A 23,412-nucleotide genomic window follows, 5' to 3' on the forward strand; every position below is an offset into this window, starting at 1 on the left:
ATAAGTTGAAAATATCATAAGCCAGAAATGCAGGTTATAACCCCAGCATACTAAACATCATAACTTAGCTTGCCAAACACCTTAGCTTCACACAGTACACTGAAGAGTAGGTACTGCCTATCATCTTGGTAACTGTATGGCTTGATGCTGCTGCTCACAGGAGAGCCACAGTGCATAGTACTAGCCGAGGAAACCATCAAAATTTATAACTTAAAGTATACTTTCTACTGAATGCTTGTTGCTTTCACACTGTCATAAAGTCGAAAAACTATAAATTGAAGACCACCTGAATGCATAGCCCATTGGTTCTGCTTCTCTGAAGAACTCAGGATAATGCCTGGTGTTTTTTGTGGAGTTTTGGGAGATGGAAAAACTTGGCCTTCAAAGCTGTTACTAGGCTCTCTGTTGGGTTCCTTAGAAGGTGGTGTGTCGGACTGGATCGGCAGAGGGGGCAGTGGGGTGATATCTGCTGGACACTTGTCCAGGGTTCTACAATCAAGGAAAAAAGGAGCAAGGATACTGGAAAGATTGGAAATGGAAAATTACCTGCCTAGTGGGTCCCGTCCTTTCTCTGAATTCTTAACCTAAAGCAGGAAGATGCAATAAATATTCTTCTGCTATGTGAGACACAAGCTTTTCAAGGGTTATGTCCTCAGTGTGCCAGGCTTTGCAGGGACTATGGGATGGAATAATTTTAGCTACTTGAAGAAATGTTCCCTTTTTTGTTCTCTTTATGGACACATACTGCTTTCCCAGCATCTTGATCTTGACTTCAGTGGGCGGTTGCTCCCTGTGTGGGGTGGGAGCAGGGCAGGTCCTGGACTCACGAGTGTTTCCTGACAAGGAGACCCAAGCAGTTGTGCTAAGCTCTGCTGTCCTGGGCCCCCTAAGAATGATAGAAATGTCTTCGCCTGTTTGTGAATCGCCCTGTCCTTGCGTACTTAGATGACAAGCATTAGCAATTTTTTTGCAAGGGTTGTCCAAATCCCTGGGCTTAATAGAAGAATCTGTAAAGTCCACGCTCTGGGGGCTTACCAAGGAGGTGCTTGTCCAGAAAACACATGGCTCTCATCATATGCTCAGGGAGGCTAAGGCTGAGCCAGTTTTGTGGTCTGTGTTCTGGACAATCAGTGGATAAAACAGAAGAGCAGAGACTACTAAGTCATCTTTGTGGCTGAACATTGCTATCGACAATCCTTTAAAGTCTTAAGCCATGATTCTTCAAGTCCTTTGTAGAGCTGGAAAGCAAAACCAAAAAACTTTAGGGCATCTTGCTTGGAGGAAAAAGTAATTTAAAGCATTTAACTAGGTAAATACTTACTTTTTGATGTTGTAGATTGAAAAAATACCTTCTCCATGGATGTTGACCAAACTAACCCCGGCTTTAGAATTAATGCCTGAAAAGAGAAGATACATTTGTCCAGGGGTAATTCAGACCCTCAAGGCTGTGAATAAAAAAGCTACATCCAAACTGCAATAGAAAAGACAGCCTGGATGTGTACCCACACATCTTGATAACTACACTTGATTTATAAATGGCAGTATCAAATCTTTAGAATTTTATAAGTATCCTTCCATGATATAACTCATTTCCTCTCTAAGGGTACTGTTACAGATGGTGTGTGTGTGCAATATTTTAACAATTTATCCACAGTCATTTAAAGATATACAATAACATTTATGCACATTATAATATTTAGCAAGATGGGAAAAACAAAGCTTGTGTTTAATGATATTCAGAAGTACTCCAAGCAGAAAAACCCTGCACATTCTTTTTTTTCTATACATTTATAAGTCACTGCAAGAAGAAGATAATTAATTCCCCTGTTAGTAGTATTTTTAAATGAATCATACTCCAGTCAAGGGGGGCTCCAGGCCTTCTACTTGTGCTATTTTAGATAAAAGTCTTTAAGAGCCCCAGTGAGCTAAGCTTGTCACCCATCCCTCTGGGTGACATTCACAAGGAGAGTCTCCACCTGCATGAGATGTGGCTGGGGTGACTTGCAGAGAGATCAGAGGACACACTGATCACACAGCTGATCAAAGGAGGCACATAGTGTATTTCTTCTCTCAGAGATAAAAGTGACTTCGTGGGCCACAGTTAAGGGTACTGGGACTTCCTTGAAAGACAGAAATGACTTTGAGTCCTGGAAACCTGGAATCAGGACAGACAGAGGAAACAGGTAATGGTATGAAGACATTGCTTTTCTTTCCTTCCTTTTCCTTCTCTTTTCCCTCCCTTCCTTCCCTTCTTTTTTTCATTTGTATGTGTGTCTCTCTCTCCCCACTTACAGTTTGTAGTTACATTTAAAAATTAAAATACTAATTTTAATAACAAATTTAACTTAACCCAATATACCCAAAATATGATCATGTGAATATATGATAAATATAAAAATGACTATTGAGATACATTTCAGTTTTTAGTGCTGGGGGACTAAGCTTTTCACGTTGTGTGTATTTCACGGCACACCTCAAATTGGATGAGCCACATTTCCAGTGCACAGCGGTTCATGTAGCTCATGCTGCTTTCCTGGACAGTTCATGCCTGAGGCAAGAAATGCGCGGGCATTGGCAATGCTGTGGTTGATCTCAGTTTGGGGAGAACTATTTAGGAGGCTCAGATAAGAAATGTTGTTCAGTCCTGGCATATAAGTGCCTTGGTCTGTATTGTATCTTCATTTAAATCTTTCAGGATATCTCAGTCCCACACAGCAATGATTATATCAAGAAAAACTTCCTTCCAGGAGCTCACAGAGGAATTTGCCAGGTCTAGGGTCCCCAAATTCCACTGGATTGAGATGGACACAGGGAAAATGGCTTTCTGAGGTTTCATAGTCTGGTGCACACAGATGGTGTCATCTTCATCTTCATCTACTAATGAAGACAGACGGTGTGTCAAGGGGCTCTGAGAGAATCATGCCATGTAGTAGAAATCACTGTCTAAAACCCTAAGAGGCCTAAAGCCACATAAAGGCAGAGGTGGAGTTAACAAAGGATAAAGCACGTGAGTGAGAGGAAATAGAGAAGATGCATGGGACAATATTGCAAGTGGCAAATAAAGCTTTGGGGGTGGTCATGCCTTTTAAATATGGCCAGTTTGGGACCTAGAAGACCTCCAGATTTCTACCTTCACAGTTCCCCAAACTTGAAATCCTCGATACACTTTTAGGGATTTCTGAGGCTGCAGAGACCAGGAATTTGAGATGTGTGGCTGATTCACCTGCTAGCATGACAATCTTCTGCCCTCTTCCCTAGAGAGCAGCCAGCAGGAATTTATGAAGACATTTATCAGGTTAACTTGTTTACAAACAAACAAAAAACATGCAGAAGAAAGACAAGTGCTCAGGAATCTCAGCTTCACAAAGAACTCACAGGATGGACCCTGCCAGGTTCCTCTGTCTGGTCCTGTACTTCTTCCTGCAGCCAGTTGGTTCCTCAGATACCCTATGCTGCTTCCACCTGAGGACGTTTGCACCTATTTGTAGTGTGATAGCTAAGAGGCTGATCCAGGAACCAGTGAGCTGGGCTCTGCTGCTGCAGGGGTGCAGACACACTGCACCTCCATTCTCTTACCTGTGGCAAGGTGATACTATTAGCAGCTCTGTTTCCTGGAGCAATGAGGAAGATTAAATGATGAAGCAGATTAATGAATGTGTGTAAATGCTGAAAACAGTGCCTTGTATTCAAAAAGTGAAAAGAGAAAAAAAAATAGGCTTATTGCAACTTGTGTAGCAGCAAAATGTGTTCTGACACGAGGCCATTGTTGATTGATGCTGCTTAGTGAGATAAATCAATGATTCCTGCAGCAATGTGGATGATTGATGGTGAGGCGGGGCCTAGACTCTGCCTAGGGTATTGTGTGCAATGAGGTATGTGCACCGTAGCTATTTCTAAAATCTAAAACTTCCAATCTGGAACTTGCCTTTCTCTAAGGGTCTTATATGTGGGATTACGGGGGGGACATCATTCTTTGAAGTTCAGCTTGCCATTCACCTGTGCAGAGTGGTCTTCTGACCTCCTCCCCAGGCAGCTCCCTCCTTTGGCGGACCTTTGATTTCCTGACTCTATTTACTTCTCCTCATCACACTTCCCCCTATCTGAAATTATTTGATTTCTGGTTTTAATAATCATTTGTTTCCTAACAGGTTCAATAATCACATCTCCATTGAGGACTTCACTCACCCTTGAACTCCATATTGTCTGTACAAGTGATAACCTGATGTCTCCACTTGGAAGTCACAAAATGGGACTTCTGAGGCCTCTCTGCTGTTCCTCACATACTTTTCCCATTTCCATGTCAAGGTCAATGGTGGCTCCAGCCTTTCAGGCACATAGTCTGCCTTGTCTTCCTCTCTCTTCTACCCACATGTATTTCCCATCAAATACTCAAAAGTCCATGTGAGGTCTGACCCCCTCAGGGCACTTCTGCCATTTCTGGTCTAGTGCAAGTCACCTTGGCTTCTTGCCTGGATTCCCAGGCCCTTCCCAGTAGCTTCCGTGGCAGCCTCCTTGGTTCCCTGGCCTCAGCACCTGTGCTCTCACAGCTCATCTCCTGCAGACTCACTGGCCAGCCGCTCTCTTTCTCTCCACCTAGAGTGTTCTCCCTCTGGGCTCACTCTCTCATGTTTTCAAATACTTAATCCAGTGATCGTATCCTACTCAGAGGGTCTTACCTGACTGCTCATTAACATTTCAAATTTTTGCCATTCTTATATGCCCTATACCATTCTCTACCTAGTGTCCTCATGACATTTAATGCTTTCTAACTACCTCCTGGGCCTCCCTGGATGCACCACACCATACTTTTATGGCCACAGGAAGATTACCTGGCATCCACCACATTCCGGAGAGCCACAGAAGTGGGGAGGATTTGAGTAGCCTGAGAGCAGGCTCCCTGAGCTCTGCCACCATCTTGGCAGACAGCAAGGCGTGTTCCTGCCTTGGGCAGTGAGGCCCTTTGAAGTAGCCACCCTGTTCCCTCATGTCTGCTGAGGCAAAACTGGACACAGTTGTGCTTTTGATGAAGCCATACTCAGCTTGGTAACCATCCCTGTGTGTTTTCTCCTTGGCCCACTTCACCCCACTCTCCCTTATTCCTGCCATAAGCTCTTCTTCAAGTTCTATATTTTAAGGAACCCAGTGTTAATCGCATACATAGATGTGAATTCTTATCCTTGCTCATTTCTATCTACTCTCCTAGTATATAAACCAAGTCTATGTGTTTCATCCAGTTCTGTGTCCTCAGAGCCTGGAATAATGTCCAGTACATTGAAGGTGTTCAATTAGTTGACTACACTGATGGTTTAGCTGAATGTTATCTTGTCTGTCCCAATAGAACTTACCTTCTATGAATCAAGGATGTTGCCATCTTTCTCAATATTGTTTCTCCAGCTATTATAATAATTGTGGAGTATTTTAGTTTTCCATAGGTATTTTAAAATAAATATATGAATGAAACCAGGAGAAAGCAATACATAGAATGTTATTGAGGGACACATAGTCATTGAAAATTGGAGACATATCCATGGAAGTTTCTAGAAATTCCAGAAACCAGGACAACTCAATCAGAGGGGTTGATTATTATACTTGAATTTATAAGATTATACTTGACTCTATTATACTTGAATATACAAGATTATTATACTTGAATGGGGACGGCTTCATCAGAACTTTCATAAAATCTTTGGTATGTTTTTATACAAACATTTCAAAATTAAATTTTAATGATCTTGGACAAGAGGAACAAGATGTAGCACCTGGTGGCCCATGCACCCTCAAATGCAATGGCCCAGTGTGACTGTACCTGGTGTCCCATCCAAGGGTCTGCACATCTTGCCTCCATGCACTTGATATGCCTACATCTTCCCAGAACACATGCCCCTTAGAGCATTCCCTTGACATAACCCACCCTGCTTTGCCTGATTCTAAGTTGCGTCTTGGTATGAGTTTAGTTCATATTAGTTCTACATGAGGGTTTATTTATTTTCCCCTTTTCAACTCATTCAAATCAATAGCTTTTTTCAAATTGAGATCCTATGTGCCAGGTATTGTTAGGCTTTTGTGATGTCCATCAGTCAGGGCACCCACAGAAAACAAAAGGCACAATCAAACTGAGATAATTCAAGGAGAGTTTACAAATCAGGGGACTGCTTATAAAGGTGTGGGGGACTATGAAGCCTCATGGGCTGATGCAGTGGCTGGAACCAGTAGTCAAGCCTCCCCTGAATGCTCTTCCCAGCCCAAGACTACCACCAATCAGGATATTTCAAAGTTATAACTCCGGCTGATATTGTTGTTAAAATTTGCTTTACTTTCTACTACAGCAAATGGGAGACTTACGTAATGACCTTGAAGGTCAAGTCTGCATATAAAATCACGGACCATGGTACCAGAGCCAGGTGATGAGGGACAGTGCTGGTTCCTCTTCCTCTTCATCATTTCCCCAGTTCTATATACAAAACCCTTCGCAATCTCCTGGACAGACACCCTAGCCTAGGCATCCAAACTCTGTCCACAGTTCTGCAAATAACTTCCCCTTGGTCACCTTTGGTCTGGGAGTGATCATACCAGTGCCACAACCCTCTGTTCACCCTGGATAGAACAGAACAAGACCTGCACAGACCCAGGAAGCTGGCTTGGATCAACTTGGGTGGACAATTCAGGGTTCTAGGTACCATCACATTCTATAAGAAGGGAGCTTAGGTAAGCTTGGTTAGGGATTCACGTGCTGGAGCTGAGGATTACCTTGATAGTCACAGCAGCAGAGCTGCCCTGCACTGTGAAGAGATGGCCTGTGGGTTATGTAGCCTTTGAGCCGGAGTGACCTCTTTCTAGAGACAAGTCATCTGCAGATAACTTTGCAAGAAGGGAACTAAGGGCCCTAACCTCCCTCTGACACCAGAGCTTCACTGGTTGGGAGCTCTGGTATTGGGCCTCCCAAGGCCAGAGAGAAGGAAGCGTAGAGTGAGACTGGAGGAGCAAAGTCAGGGTACCAGGTACAGGATTCCTCAGTGAGCAAACAAGACCCTGTCCCTGACCTCACCCACAGTGAGTGCTTTTATCAGCACAGAAAAGAAGCCTGGGAGGTGCCCATGGCCTGACTGTGACTGGGCCTTAGGGAAAGCCCCAAGGAGATCCTGGAATATGCCCACCCTTTGACCTCTCTGCCTTGCAATAACTGAGCTTTCCAAGTTCCTGGATGAGGAGAGAGAAGCAGAAGGAGCCATCTACAGTTGTTAATGGATGTTGTCACTTAGTAAGGTCCTGGAAACAGGAATTTATAGGACTGGTGTTATCATTCATTCCCCAAACCTTTGTTACCACTGAGCTCCTGTTTGTGTTTGAGCTTTTCAATGTGACACTTTAAGTGTCTCTTACCTGGTTTTGACCTGGTCTCTGTAAGATTTTTCTTTTGGTCACTGGAAGCAGTCTCATTTATAGAAGGCTAAGGTGAGGAGGGCAAAACCTTGTCTTGAGTGACAAAAACTCAGTACAGTAACCAAGACAAATGAAATTTTTTATGTAGTATTAAAAAAAAGTCAAAATGAATGGGAAAAAAATACATGATAGCAATAGCAAAATTTTAAATAAAGACATTTTCAGTATACCAGAGTTAAAACAGCAGAACATTTATGTTGCCATTAACAGTAAAACTCACATAGATTTCTTGTAATCAGAGACAAAAGAAGGGCATGTAGTGGAAAACACCAGCCAGGGTTGTGGTAACTATTTATGGTGGGCTTAATTGAGCAGCCTCAGTTGGAACAGCTGGCCTGGGGCTCTGCTTTTGGGGATGATTCTGCAATGGGTTCGTTCTGCCATCTAGTGGTCATATTGCAATACAAGCCATTCTCTATTCCGGAGTCTCTTTTAAGGGGAAAGGAGATTAAACATGAAAAGATACAGGACATGGAAATAAGCAATTATTAAAAACTCTCCTGGCCAAAAATGTTTTGGAGTTATGCCCAAATCCAACTAATTGTTTTATATTCAATGTTTCCCTTCATTAAATGTGAATTGGACTCCTACGTTCAAGGAACTGTGCCGGATGCTGTGTATGGAATGGTGAATAATCATGACAAGGTCACTGTCTCCACAGAGCTTTAAGAGAGCCTGGGCAGGAGGCACTATACAATTCTCATACCATCCCATTTTGTTACACAACAAGCAAGAACCCTGGAGAGAGCTGAAGAGAGAAAGTGATTTGTCTAAGTCACTTCTTTGGTGACTTAGATCCCAGACATAGGGTCTAGTTGTGTACATTTTCCATTGATACTGTCGTCTTTCTCACCTGAGGGAAAACTTGTCCTTACAGTGCTGATGCAAGTGTCTTGAAGCCAATCCTCTTAATATTGGCTCTGGAGGAAACATTTAGGGCGTACTTCAGATATGGGTTGGGGAAGGAATTCCACTGCCCTCTGCCAGGACTAACTTCAGTCTGACTTAAATCAATTGATCCTGCTAAGAAGCTCCATGAGTGCTGAATATGAGGATGATACCCAATTTAAGAGTCATCTTTGTTATAGCTGATTTTTAAACATGGGTGGGGGGTGAAAAAAAGAAGCAATGACTTACCCCTTGTACTTGGCCAACAACTGTCTCATTCTCTCTTCCTTTTAAACTGAACTGTTTCCAACTCTGAATCTCAAAAAGACCAAGGCATCAGGGATGTCACTAATCCCTCGTCCTGCTGATCTCTTACAGCTTCATTTTTCTACAGGCAGGGCACTGGATGCTCAATAACAATACTGCTTATGTTGATAAAAACAGCAAAATCTGACGAGGCACAAAGTGGCATACATATTTAATATGTACTGCAGTTTATGATGAATAATATCAAATATATATTTGGTTTCCAATGAGCCCCCAAATATCCATTACCCAATTTATGAAAATTTTAGCATTGCTCATTTAGTAAGATTCTATGATATTTAATTCATTTTGCTTGTTTTTTTTTCCTTTTTTAAACTAAAGATTTAAACAAATCCCAGATATTTCGTTCTTATAAACATTATTAGGAATTCCTTGAAAAACTGGAGACATACACCCCCACCCCCACACACATATTGGGGCAGGGGTGGCTCACATGTTTATGGAAACTGACAAGTTCTAAGATCTGGCAAGGTAGAAACCCAGGGAGTTGATGTGTAGTTCCAGTCTGAAAGCATGTAGGTTCAACATATAGATGAGACGATTTTTTTTTTTTCAATTCAAGTCTGAAGGCAGGAAAAGAACAATACTCTAACCTGAGCAGTTAGGCAGGTGGGTTTCCCTGCTACTAGCTGAGGCTCAAATCTTCACCTGATTGGGTAGGGCCCAATGGAAGGAAGGACAGTGGCTTTACTTGGTCTACAATATGAGTTAATTTCATTAAAAAAACCCACCCCTATAGACACACTCAGAATAATGTGTGACCTAATATCTGGGCATCCTATGGTCTAGTTAGATTGGCACTATCACAGAGGTGTACAGGTGTTTCCCCCCACAGGAGTGAGTGAGGACTCTGTGGGGTGGCTGTGTGACTATCTAGCTCTGCAAAAATGTTTTCCCAATGTAGATTTTTAAACTGCTAAAAGGTGCTAGAAACAATGTAAGATCATTAAAAAGGTGGTGGTAATTTCCTTTGATGTCAAGAACCTCCTACAAAGCTGAGTTCAAGGTCAAGGTGCAGATGAAAAAGCTAAAGGTCAGAAGTGTCTATGGAACTGATGGGGAGTGACAGTCTAGTGCCAGGCATGAGCAGGTCTCTCTGGACTGGTAGCACATGCTCAGGTAAATCCAGAGCCAGGAAAACATTAGGGGAACTCTTAATCTTCTCATCTGGTTCTCAGTAAAGGGAAGGAAACCAGGGCCTCCTAAGGAGAAGGTAGGATCAGGTGGTTACCAGCCTTAGCAGGAGCTCTATATTATAGGTGCAGATCTCTTTTTAGCTGGGAAAACTCTGGAACAGTCCCTGGAGAGAGGGACATCTAGTTTTATGGTGAGAGCATGGCAAGGCTTGGTCCTGGGCTTCTGCCCTCTATGGGGAGACTGGAGGGTGGTGCAGATCACGTGGCAGGGACAGAGGGGCCAGGTACCACTTCTCATCTTGTTCAGATTGCTCATCAGGTCCCGAGTGGACCAACAGTGTAAGCTTGCCTTTGCTGAGGAAAGAACTCCTCGTTATAGCAAAAAGAACCTCCCCCCGGTTTTCTTCCTTCCAAATAAAGCTTTGCTGTTGTTATTTTTTTAAGACATCACATAAGATCTTTAGTCGATGTCACACATACATCACTTTATGATCTTCCAAATGCTTACTTCACCTTAGATGTTTTATGTCTCCCTTTTCTCTCTAGTGACCTCACTTCTACTACTATGTCCCCTAACTGTGTTACATTTTATAGCATTTTAATGATACCTTTAAAGGAGAAATCCCATCCTCTTTCATTTTATTCTTGCAGTAATACCAACATATTGTTGCGATTTATTTTCTGTAAGCTAAGACAAAGGAAAGCAAAACAACTCACTGAAAATTCCGCAGCACCAGCCCCATTTCCTAAACACTGGCCCTCTGAGAGGGATTGTTGAGTAGAGGATGGAGCCACAGCAGTGTTACTGGGGGCATCTTCATACTTCATGGCTGCAGCTTCACAGACTATAACTTTGAATAGTGCCCCTTACTTAGAGGGCGGAGGACTCAGTTATCTAAACAGTGTCTATTTCATGTAGACACTTTGACAAATTTGTTTACCCTTCTCTCCTTAAAAAAAAAAAAAAAATCCCAAAGTCCTTGCTCTGTCCTTCCCTATTTCTTGCTCTAAAAGGTATCAATTTGGGAAGTCCTGGAAATAGAATCAGTGGGAAGAGCTATTCCAGGCTAACTGGTACATAAGCTCTGATGCATGAGGTGTTCAAGCCAATTTACATAAGACTTTACTTGGGACTGAATTAAAATTATCAAAATAAGTTATATTTAATATAATGTAAAAATGATGACAACTGCACATAAGTGTTAGAATAAAGAAGAAGGAATAGATCCATCTCCATCAGATGCCTTTGAGTATGAAAAGATATGTTGTTAGTCAGCTTTCCACTGCTGTGACAGAATACCTGAGAAAAATAATTTAAAGGAGAAAAAAGTTGTTTTGGCTCTCAGTTTCAGAGGTTTTAGTCCATGGTCAGTTGATCCCATCAGTGTGGGCCTGTGGTGAGGCAGAACACTATGGTGGGCAGCATGTGGCAGAGCAGAGCTGCTCATCTCATGGCATTAAGAAGGAGGGAGGGAGAGAGGAAAGAGAGGGCCAGGGATACCTTTTTAGGTATGGCCCCATGGACCCACTTCCTCCAACTGCGTCCCACCTCTAAAAGTTTCCACCACCTCCCAACCTGTCACCATGTGGAGACCAAACTTTTAACACCTGAGCTATGGGTGAAGACATTCCAGATTCAAACTATAACAGTGTTTATGATAACTTTGGATAATAGTTTATTCACCTTCACTAGTCAGAAAATTTTTAGTATTTAAAAAATTAAACAATTGTATTAAATATTCACATACTATTTACAAACTTCCTTTTAAAAATAAACTTCCCCCACCATTTCAATAATATTCATCTACTTAAGCACTCTAAGCAATTAAAAACATAACTTTAATGGTATTATTATTAGGGGCTGGGCATGGTGGAACACGCCTGTAATCCCAATGACTTGGGAGGCTGAAGCAGGAGAATTGTAAATTTGAGGTAAGCTTCAGCAACAGTAAGGCCCTAAGCAACTGAGTGAGACCCTATCTCAACTAGGTAGTTAACCCACCCAGTTATGTAAAGCATAACTGGGTTAACTACCTAGTACCCACCTCCCAGTAGTACATTAAAAATTTTAAAATCAGACAAAAACATAACCTTTCAGGTTTACAAAACTGTTCAACATAGGACTAGAACAATGGAAGTGGGGTATGGTGGTGCATGTCTGTAACCTCAGTGACTTACTTGGGGCTGAGGCAGGAGGATGGCAAGTTCGAGGCCAGCTTCAGCAACTTTTGAGACTGTGTCTCATAATTTTAAAAGGAGGCTGGAGATGTTGTTCAGTGGAAGAATGCTTCAGGGTTCAATCCCCAGTTAAAAACAAAGACAGTGGAATGCAATGGTCATCATTACCCTAATATATGTATAACACAAAGGATGTGACTATTTGGTGTACAGCCAGAAATATTAAAAATTGTGCTCTATATGTGTAATATGAATTGCAAAGCATTCTGTTGTCATATATAACAAATTAAAATTAAAGAAAGGAAAGAAAAAAAGATAATATAAACAAAAATGTCAATAAAAGATCAATAGTTAAAAAACAAAACAAAACAAAATCCAAAAAAGCATTTAAAGCAATTGAGATGGATTCTTTCTTATCTTTGCTTTTACAGCAGAATTTGTCCTCATTTATTTCCAAGGCCTCCTTTCTAAGATGGAAGGAAAGGGAGAGAAAAGTGAAATTGCATGGAAATGGAAGGAGACCCTGATTGTTATACAAAATTACATATAAGAGGTTGTGAGGGGAATGGGAAAATAAACAAGGAGAGAAATGAATTACAGTAGATGGGGTAGAGAGAGAAGATGGGAGGGGAGGGGAGGGGGGATAGTAGAGGATAGGAAAGGTAGCAGAATACAACAGTCACTAATATGGCATTATGTAAAAATGTGGATGTGTAACTGATGTGATTCTGCAATCTGTATTTGGGGTAAAAATGGGAGTTCATAACCCACTTGAATCTAATGTATGAAATATGATATGTCAAGAGCTTTGTAAGGTTTTGAACAACCAATAAAAAAAAATTTAAAAAAAGGTCTCAATAATATTACTAGAACCAACCATTAAAAGAAAAGAAAAGAAAAGAAAAAAGAACGATGTAGCTTCAGGCTGCAGAAGTTACAAGGTGTAGGCCTAGAGTCCTTGAGTGTGGGCCCGGCTGGTGCAGCCCAGGAGCTCCAGACCTGCACACTGATCATCGAGTCTTTCAGGCATGTTTTCAGTCCTGGTCTCTCAGGTAGATATTGATTTTTTGAGACTTGGTGTCCTCTCAGCCTCTCATAGTTGAGCACAACCATTGTCCTACCATTGTGATTCACTGACCCATTAGAAACTTCCCTCTGTGTGTTCTGATTTAGTGCTTTGAACAATGATTTGTGGGTTATCCAAAGGTTTTAACTTGGGGAGATAAGAAAGTTGGTCTGATTAATGAATTCTTCTCTTCTGTCCATCTTTCTGTTTTATCTTTCCTCAATGCATTGTTGAAACTTCTTCTAAGTTTGTTATTTTGTGTGACTGTCAGAGGTGGTTCAATGCAGACCCCCCTGATTATTATGTAAGCCCAGGATATTGATTAGATCCTCCAGTTCTGGGGAGGTATGAAGTGTCCCCCAAAAGCTCATTGTGAGACAATACAAGAATTCTTAGAAGTGAAATGATTAAATGAAGAGAGCTGTGACACTAATGTAGACTAACTGGGCCATAACTATAGACAGGGAGACTGTGACTGAGGAAGTAGATCACTGAGGGTGTGTCTTTGGGGTTTATTTTTTGTCCTTGGTGAGTGGAGCTCCTCTGTGCTTGCTGGTTGCCATGTCCTGAGTTGTTGTCCTGTCACACCCTCTGACCATGATGTTCTGCCTCACCTTGGGCCCAAGCCATGGAGTCAGCCAACCATGGACTGAACCTCTGCATCTGGGAGCCCAAATAAACATTAACTCCTTCAGGTTGTTCTTGTCAGTTCTTTTGGTCACAGCAATGAAAAGCTAAGTCAAGTTTCTTTTATTCCTGTGTTAGCTCACTCCCAATTGTTTTGTTTACTCTTCTTTCCTATGTACCCATTTCATATTACACACATAAATTTAGGTACTAATGCAGCAGCATCGCTTGTGTGTGCATACATACATATCCTTGTACATAGGTACCTTTATATATGTAGAGCATAACTACATATCTCTTAATGAAATAACAAGTGATTTAAACATCAATCTTATTTTCATCTTTTTTTTGTATTACAAGTTTAATTTTGTACTAATTATTTTAACTTTTCACTTTCGACTCTGATTTTTGACCTCATGGTCTTTTACAGATCAAACCATTCCAATCAACCATAATACTAAAACTGATTTTATTGTTTAATATTTGAATCATCACAACTGCTCAATGAGAACCTTGGAAGTGAATGCTTTGATCTCTCCCTGCTGTCCCCATATTTCACCACAGTATCCTTGTTTTCTGGCACTTCAGGATGGTTCCAGCACCTCCTAGGTATTTTCCTCCAGCCTGTTCACTCTGAGTTCCCCTTCCCTGACCACACGGTGGCAAGGGTTAGTCCCACTCTGTTTGCTCTCTGTCCAGACACCTTCCCAGGAAGAATGTGGAATGGGCTTTTCCTACAATTCCAGCAGATCTCCAAATTTCCTTTTACTGGTCCTGTGAAAGCCTCATATTTTCAAGCCTGGCATTTCCTTCTGCAATTAATTTGCAGTGTTTTAATACTATATTATTCAACATTTACCACCACAGATCATTGAGGACACTGAGGAACCAAGACTTGACTTTACTTGTGGAATGGACCCAGCCAGGAGGGCTGTTGGAGTGGGGGCCAATTTTTATAAGTTGTCAGATTTATAGTAAACATTGAATGCCGTGATGACTATTCCTTTTCTAAGCTATCTAGCATCTACAGAAAATCACAGAAGTAATGATTGGGTAACAAAAAGTCCATTATATAAAATACATCTGAGCCAGGCATGGTGATGTACACCTGTAATCCTGGCGATTTGGGAGGCTGAGGCAGGAGGATTGCAAGTTCCAGGCCAGCTTCAGCATCAATTCCCAGTACCATAAATAAATAAATAGAATCTGGCAGACTAAAATTCCAAGACTTTTAACTTAACCCATGATTCAAAATATAAAATTCATAATCAACCCCACTGATCGTGTGGAAGGGTTGAGTAGCATCCTTTGGATCTTCAAAACTGGCTGCTATCTGGCTGTGAAGTTGGGAAGGATCACGGTCTTTCTAGACCTAGTCCACACCTTGGCTTTTTCTGCTGGCATCCACCCTTTCATGGAGGAGGAACCTCTAAACTTTTCCACTTTTTGAAAAACATAACCCAACTGAGTAAGATGTCAGCAACAGGAGAATTGGCTTCCTGATATTGGCACAGACCTGAGGAGAGTCCTAACACAGAGAACGGTAGTTGTTTGCCTCATAAAAGAGGAGCTGGGAGAAGGATTCCTATGACAGGAAGTAGTGGAAACAGGCAGCATTAATGAACAATAAGACCAGTGGATGGGCATTTTGGGGTTCCCTTTTGAAAGCTCTGGTGAACCCTGCTGTGAGTTTGCCTCCCTTTGTCGTGGGCTTTGGGCTTGGGTAATCTGCAGAAAAATGGCTGTACCCCAGATCCCGAGTTCCTCCACAGAACACAGACCCTCTCTGGAGATTATTTCCCATGAGTTGCAGGAAAAGACACAAAGAGGTCTCCTATGGATTTCTCCTGTGCCAACAATCTCCATACTCTACATCCCACTGGTTTTTCCCTAATTGTTACTTATTTAAGATATAAGAAAATGTAATCCGTATGCACCCATATTCCATAAATTTCACTAATAAAAATGTTGTTTTGTAAGAGCCTTTTGAAGTCCAAGAAAACTTTAGAATCATTTTTATGAGACTTTAAAAATCTTTCTTCTTAGGGGCAGGAAGTTATATTTTGCCAAAAATAAATGAATTCAAATAGCAAAGGGATTGGGCCTGACTTGTGCTGCCAAACCCACAGTGTTTCAGTGGCTTCTCAACTAGGCCAAGTGCATTTTCCCAGTTCTGAGAGTCAGGGCTGGTATCTAAAGTTTCAGACTAACATGTTATTACTTATAAATAATTATTTTAGTATGCCAGTTGTTCTTAATGTAAAAAGTTTGGTTTCTTTGATTTTTTTTGATTCTACAGTCAAGGAAGAGATTATTGATTCTACAAATCAGTCCTTTATTAGGATTTGTTAAAGTTATCTAGAAAAAATATGAATTTTATTACCTCTTTGATATTTCTTGAATGTTCTTTCTTCCTTCCTTCCTATTAATTTAAGGTAATGTAATGCTTTGTAAATTTCATGACCACATTCTAAAACAGTTTTAGGAGTGTTTCCTAAAAGGAAAATTATGATAAACAACAATCAATGTTGGTAACCATGAAAAATTCATGGAAACTTTAATGAAAACATCAATTATGTCAAAAGAGGGCTCCTCATTCCAAAGAAGTTTTTCTAAATAGAATTAATAGCAAATCCTGCTACCATTTTAAGGCAAGTTATTGATTTATAAATGACAATATTTAGTCTGTCAGTCTTTTCTCCAGGTGCCGGCCTTCATCTCTCTTCAGTATAAAGTTTCCCAGTTTTATTTGCTTGTTCTCTTTTCCTGCTACCCTTGAACTGCCACCTTTAATTCCACTTTAGTTTGGATTGTTATCAATATTGTGATCATCATCATCATTATTTTACTTGACCACTTCCAAGGCTCTGCATAATTCTGGATCTTTCTCTCATTGGCTCAGGCCTGATGGCTTCTGGCTTTCTGTGCCTTTCGGTCCTCTTTCACAGTGTGTCAGCCCACACACCGCTCAGGCACGGCCAGTCACCAGATCACTAGCTCCAGGTTTCCTGACTGCCCTGAAGGAAAGGTAGGAGATGGTTCCTTTGGCTCCAGCTAGGGGTGTGTGCAGAAGCCTGGCCTGTTCTCAGGAGCACTCTACCAGTCTGTGGTCAGGATGGAAGCCTGCTGCTGGGAATTGGGGCATTCAGTCTGCTTCTATGGGGTGATCATTTGGGAGACCCACTATGTGCCAGATTTTGGAGCCCAGTGCTTTGTAGATAAGACAAATAAAACAGAGGCTGATGGTTATGATGGGGTGCAATGAGAAGAAGCTGCTCAGAGCAGGCAGTATTGAATGGTGCTGCAGAGGGTTGGCAGGGAAGGCTTCCCAGAGGAAGAGGTTCTTGCACTGAGGTTGTGAGAGATGGACAAGAGAAGACAAGACCATTCAAAGAAGAGATAGCCACTAATGTAAAGCCACAGAGTAGGAAACACTGGGAATGTTGTAGAAGAAATACAAGTACAGTTGGCTTTTCTTATCAGTAGGTTTTGCTTCTGCAGATACAACCAACAGAGAATGGAAAAAAGTTTAAAATCACAAATTCAATGCAGTCCCCATCAAAATTCCAATGACATCCATCATAGAACTAGAAAAGTATTTCTAAAACTCATATGAAAGCATAAAGGACCTAGAATAACCAAAGCAATCTTGAGGAAAAAGAAAAAGCTAGAGGCCTCACAATACCTGATTCCAAGACAGAGCCATAGTAATCAAAACTTCATGGGACTGGCATGAAAGTAGACACATAGACCAATGAAACAAAAGAGCCCCCAAATAACCCCTCCATCTACATCCAACAGATTCTTGCCAAAGGTGCAAAATCATACTTTGAAGGAAGGAACTTCAGTAAATGATGCTGGGAAAACTGGATATACATATCTGGAAAAACAAATACTAGTCCCATTTTTCTTACCCCGTACATACATCGGCTCAAAATGGATCACAGACCTAAACATGAAACATGAAATTATGAAGCTACTAGAAGAAAACAGAGAAAACACCATAAGACATCAATATAGGCAATAACATTTTGGATAAGACTCCCCAAAGCACAGGCAATAAAAACAAAAAATAGATAAATGGGACTATATCACACTATGAAGCTTCTGCATGGGAAAGGAAACAATCAACAGAGTGAAGAGACAACCTACAGAATGGGAGAAAACATTCATCCAACAAACAATTAACATCCAGAGTACAGGGAAGTCAAAATAACCCTAATCAAATAAGAAAAATAGGCAAATGATCCAAATAGACACAGTGTTCGAAAGAAGAAATATAAATTGCAAACGGATTTGTGAAAAAATAATCAATAGTATTACCCATCAGGAAAATGCAAATCAAATTCCCAATAAGATATCATCTAACCCAACCTAAAATGGTCACATCAAAAATAAATAAATAAATAAAATAACAAATGCTTGTGAGGATGTGGAAGAAAGGGAAGTCTTATACACTGTTGGTGAGAATGTCAATTAGTTTGGTCATTATAGAAAACAGCATAGAGATTCTTCAAACAATGAAAACTAGATTTAAGATATGATCTAGCTATCCTACTTCTGGGTGTTCATTCAGAGGAAATAAAATCAGCATATTGAAGATATCCCTGCACTCCCCTGTTTATTACAGCGTGATTTACAGTAGCTAAGATTTGGCAACCCAGGTACTCTTCAATAGATGAATGGATTAAGAAAATGTGGTATAGGCACACAATAGAATATTAGTTAGCCATAAAATCCTGCCATTTGTAGCAAAATAGATATAAATGGAAGACCTTAGTGAAATTATTGAGGTATATATCTTATTTCTCATATAGGGGAATTAAAAATATCTATCTGAAAGTAGAATATTGATTATTAGAGATTTGGAGTGATGGAGTAGAGGCAGGAGAGAGGGAGGTTGGGTTAGCAAGTCCTGAAATACAAGAAAAGGAATAAATTCTATTGTTCCACAGCACAGTGGGGCAAGTGTAGTTCACAATGTCCTAATATATCTATTTCAGGAAGAATTAGAAGAGAGATATCCAAGGCCCAGAACATAAAGAACATAAAGCAATAATAAGGGAATGGAAATGCTAATTACCCTGACCTGATCAGCACAGGCTGTATACCTATGTTAAAATATCACATTGTACTGCATAAATTTGTACAATAATCGTATGTTCATAAAAAATTTGAAAAACAGAAACAACAACAAATAAGAGTACAACAATAAAGATATTACAAATAAAGGGCTGTATAACAACTATCTACACAGCATTTGCATTGTATTGGGTATTTTAAGTAATCTACAGATGATTTAAAGCTTATGGAAATGTGGGTCAAATGCAAATATTATGCTATTTTGTATAATGAACTTGAGCATCTGTGGATTTTGGAATCCCAAAGGGGTCCTGGAACCAATGCCCCAAGGAACAGAGGGTCTGTAAAAATGTTTTGAAAGAATTCGGTGACAAAGAGGAGACACAATGAGAGTCACCCAAAGACTTAAATTAAAGAAGGGGTACGATTTGACTCCTCTGGTGAGAGGTGTGGTGGTTGGATTGGTGGGAAGAATGAGGAGAGAGGGCCTGGAATCAGACAGACTAGAGAGAAGCCTGCATTAGCAGGCAAGGGGGTGAAGGGTAAGGACTGAGAGGGGCAGTTTCCAGTGTTAGGAATGAGTCCATTCTTTTTACACCTTGCAGTGAGGAAAGGTGAGTACAAGCCCTTTGGAATTAGATGCTAATCCTCATCCAACTCCTCCTTCCACAGAACACTATATTCTGCACCTTTGTCAAGGGTGCTTATGACCTGATTGTGTGAGAAACATACACAATGACCCATACATACAAATGTATATATATATATATATATATATGTATGTGTGTGTGTGTGTGTGTGTGTGTGTGTGTGTAAAACATAAAACATACATAGACCTGTGTATCAGAATTCTCCAGAGAAGCAGAACCCAAGGGGTGTGTGTGAGTGTGTGTGTGTGTGTGTGTGTGTGTGTGTGTGTGAGAGAGAGAGAGAGAGAGAGAGAGAGAGAGAGAGAGATATTTAAGGAATTGGCTCCTGAATTCACTCTTGCTGGGGGTAGGTCTCTCTTTTTGTTTGATCAGGTCTCCAACTGATTTGATGAGGCCCACCCATATGATGGAGGGTAATCTGGTTTTATTCAAAGTCTACCGATTTTAATGTAATTCAATCTAAAATTACCTACCCAGACCCATCTAGACTAGTGTTTGATAAAACAACTAGACACCCTAGCTTAACAGTTGATGTAAAATTACCCATCACAAATACCTTGCTTTACTTTTTTGTGCTCCCCATAAAAGGATGAATTCTAGCAAGTCATGGAATCTGATAATGTGACATACGTGTATTTAGTTCCCGCTATGTACTTGCCAAACTAAGGTGCTTTTTTTCAGGGCTTGCAGTTTAAAATTTGCTTGTATGTATATTATCTTATCTGATCTCAACCATTTTAAGAATTATGGAGATTCTCGAAACTCATTTCACAATGGAAGAAATGAAAACTCAAAGCAGATTTGGACTTGCTCAGGGTGAAGAGGCCCACTCAGGGCCTTAAGCCAGGGCCTTGGGTTCCCTACCTGGGTCTCCCCTGGCCCTGACTCCAGGCTTTTTGAGGCATTGACCCAGGTATATGGAAGTGGAGATGACAAAAACACAGTCATCCTCACCTTGAGGACTTTGTGGTCACGTTTAGCTGGCTAAATACAATAGGACCTTAATAAAGGCAAGAGCCAAGTTCTCTGAAACTCTGAAGATGGAGGAATTCATTCAAGCTGGGGTAGGGAGGGTTTTCACAATAACCACACAGAATTGGAGAATTTGACAGTTCTCTCTCTCTCTCTCTCTCTCTCTCTCTCTCTCTCTCTCTTTCTCTGTCTCTCTCTTTCTCTGTCTCTCTCTTTCTCTGTCTCTCTCTTTTTCCAGGCCTGCTCAGACAGCTTCTAATGTTCTTGTCACTCATTTACCTTATTACTTGTTTATGCAGATGGCAACAAAATTAATGATTAAAATGTTCATCCAAACACTTTGGGAAGAAGGAAGTGGGGAATAAAAAGGGGGACAATATTAAATAGATTTCTTGCATGTTCCATTTTGTTTTAATTGCTTAAAATACAATCTTAAAAACTAGGAAAGAGGCATCCTTTAAAGATAATGTCTGTCCTACAAAAGATCTGTGTGTGTGTGTGTGTGTGTGCGCGCGCGCGCACACACACAGGGATGAAGAAATGACCCAGGATTGTTTGTCCTGGTGAATTGTCCTCTGAAATTCAGACACTTGGATTCATCATCATAATTTTGAGCCCACTTCCAATTTTAAATTTCATAGCCTAAAAGAATAGAGATGTTTTCCAAAACAATGAGGGAATTATTTGAGCATTTGCTTCTAGCCCAATATTAAATACCTAAACTATATTGATTGGTCAATTGCATTTTTTACCCACACCCTTTTCTTAAGGACTCATCGTGTCCTGTCCATTAACAATGATAAGGTAGGAATTCTGACACTTTTACTGGTGAAGATGAGACCAAGGTGCCTGGGTCATAGGATACTTGGGGAGTTTCCATGCAGAGCCCATTCCTGAGCCTTTCTGTCAATTGTTCTCATTCTGTTTCAGGGCTGCGTCTACTGACTCCAGCTCCAATTTATTTCTCTTTGTTCTCAACAGTTGTCAATCACTCTTATGACTTACATGGTATTTATTTTGCCTTTGTATCTTCTGGAAGTTTCTGAAATAGCCCTTATTTGTCAGTTTGCCAGTCCTCTTGCCTTTGGAGTTAAGTTTAGTGAATTCACATAGGGAGTTTAATGATGCCCTTCGGAGAAATAAGACCCATGCCCCAGATGAACATGGTTATATATCTGAGTACAATGTAAATATAAATGGAGTGATTAGATTTTAATGTATGCTATTTGAACTAAATTTTAGTAATGAGAAATAGGGAGAGGCTCAAATGGTTTGTGATATAGATACCAATTCATATTTTATGATATGTACACCAAACAAGGAAATAACCAAGGTGAATGCCTTATTAGATATGAATTGGGGAAATTAACTTTAATGTGCAAAGTGACCTTTTGTACTGTAATTGCCAACATACTAAACTAGTCTGCATGAGGTCACGTTTTGGCAATTTGCTTATATTCATTTATCTTTTTGATGGGAATAGCAATGGTGGAATTGAAAATTGGTATCTCAAGAAAAACTGTAGAGATACAGTCATTGTATATAATATACTTTATGGTTTTATTTGAAAAAATACAATGTGAATACCTATTAATTATAATATAGCAAGTGAAAAAGCTTTTATATATAATGATCTATAGAAAAAGAGCTCAAATATTCAGGAAGTCAAAGGACAGAGAAAGGTTTACCTGAAAATTGACACCTGATATATATTTTAACCAAGTTAGATGTCCAGAGTTTTTATAGCTGGTATAATTTACATACAGAAGGGGAGTTTAACTTCTGTTGTGTGTTCTGCAAATTTCAGGGATTGAATGAGAGACGCCATGGGTGAATTGCTCACAAAATTTTGTGAACAACACTACCCAAAAGTGGACACAAGAGGGCGCCAAGCCCGCAGGAGCTGAATGGAGATTTAATGGACGAAATAAACTCTGGCACTTAAAAATGAAGCCATGTTTATTTTATTCTGAGTAATATATTATGCACCTGCTTGTTTTATTTTTTAGACTGATTTGTGTCAAATGACTTTCCAGAAATATGACATGTGTACTGGATTCAGGCAGAACTAATCTTTCAATGTAGAAGTGGTACTATTTTGTACAAACTATATTCCCTGATATAATGAAGTTTTACTTTATTGTACTTACTCTACAGAAAATTAAGACAATGTGACAAATTGGCACATGCCTTTTCAAGCATTTTTGTCTCTGTAAGTCACTAAGGAATGCTCACTGGTCATGAAACTAACACACACACACACAAAGAGTGTGTTATGGGCAAAGAGTTGTGAGTCTTTGTTCAGGGAGTTCAAAGGCTAATTTGGGGCTGAGATTTCTGGAAAAGAAAGGACATAAAATGGTTACTGAAGAAACTTGGGGAAGAAATACAGCATCTTTACTCTGTAAATATTTGGCTTGTATATGAGTTTGCTAGGGCTGCCATAACAAAATACCACAGACCGGTTGAGTTTCACAACAGAATTTATTTCCTCAGTTCTGGAGGCTGAAAGTCCAAGACAGAAGTGTTAGCTGGATTGATTTCTCCTGAGGTCTCTCTCCTAGGCTTGCAGAAGGTCACCTTGCCATGTCCTCACACGCTCTTTCCTCTGTGACCACACATTTCTGGAATCTCTTTATGTGTCCACATTTTTTCCTGACTTATAAAGATACCAGGCAGATTGGATCAAGCCTAAAGGCCTTATTTTAACCTAATCACCTCATTAAAGCCCATATTTCCAAATACAGTCACATTCTGAGGTACTAGGGTTTAGGCCTCCCACATCAGAATTTTGAGGAGACACAATTCCGTCCCCAACATCTTGGTTCCTTGTTTGTAAAAATTTAAAGTGGTAGGGGCAAAGATATCCTTCTGTGTGAGTGTTTGTTGACCAGCTTTCAGTGAAACAACCACCATGCCTGCACACATCAGATACCCAATCTGCATTTGCTGAGTGAGTGAATTTCTACTTTGAAAGGCCACCCATTTTGCTCTGCTTAAGCTTGCCTGAAACTTCAAATGCGGGACAGGTAGTAATTAACTGCTG

The 23,412-nt window shown here is 40.4% G+C and overlaps 1 long non-coding RNA gene across 1 annotated transcript in view; it reads right to left on the bottom strand.

The window, feature by feature from the left end:
• Positions 1-23,412, bottom strand: part of LOC120893082 (uncharacterized) — a 154,715-nt gene that overhangs the window by 5,907 nt on the left and 125,396 nt on the right. The window contains exons 3-4 of the long non-coding RNA XR_005738054.2: positions 1,322-1,397; positions 1,036-1,238 (exon numbers count right to left, since the gene is read on the bottom strand). This is a non-coding gene — a long non-coding RNA (uncharacterized LOC120893082). The remainder of the gene's footprint in view (positions 1-1,035; positions 1,239-1,321; positions 1,398-23,412) is intronic.

The sequence above is a fragment of the Ictidomys tridecemlineatus genome, chromosome 7, assembly GCF_052094955.1.
Source record: "Ictidomys tridecemlineatus isolate mIctTri1 chromosome 7, mIctTri1.hap1, whole genome shotgun sequence".
Taxonomy (NCBI): Eukaryota; Metazoa; Chordata; class Mammalia; order Rodentia; family Sciuridae; genus Ictidomys; species Ictidomys tridecemlineatus.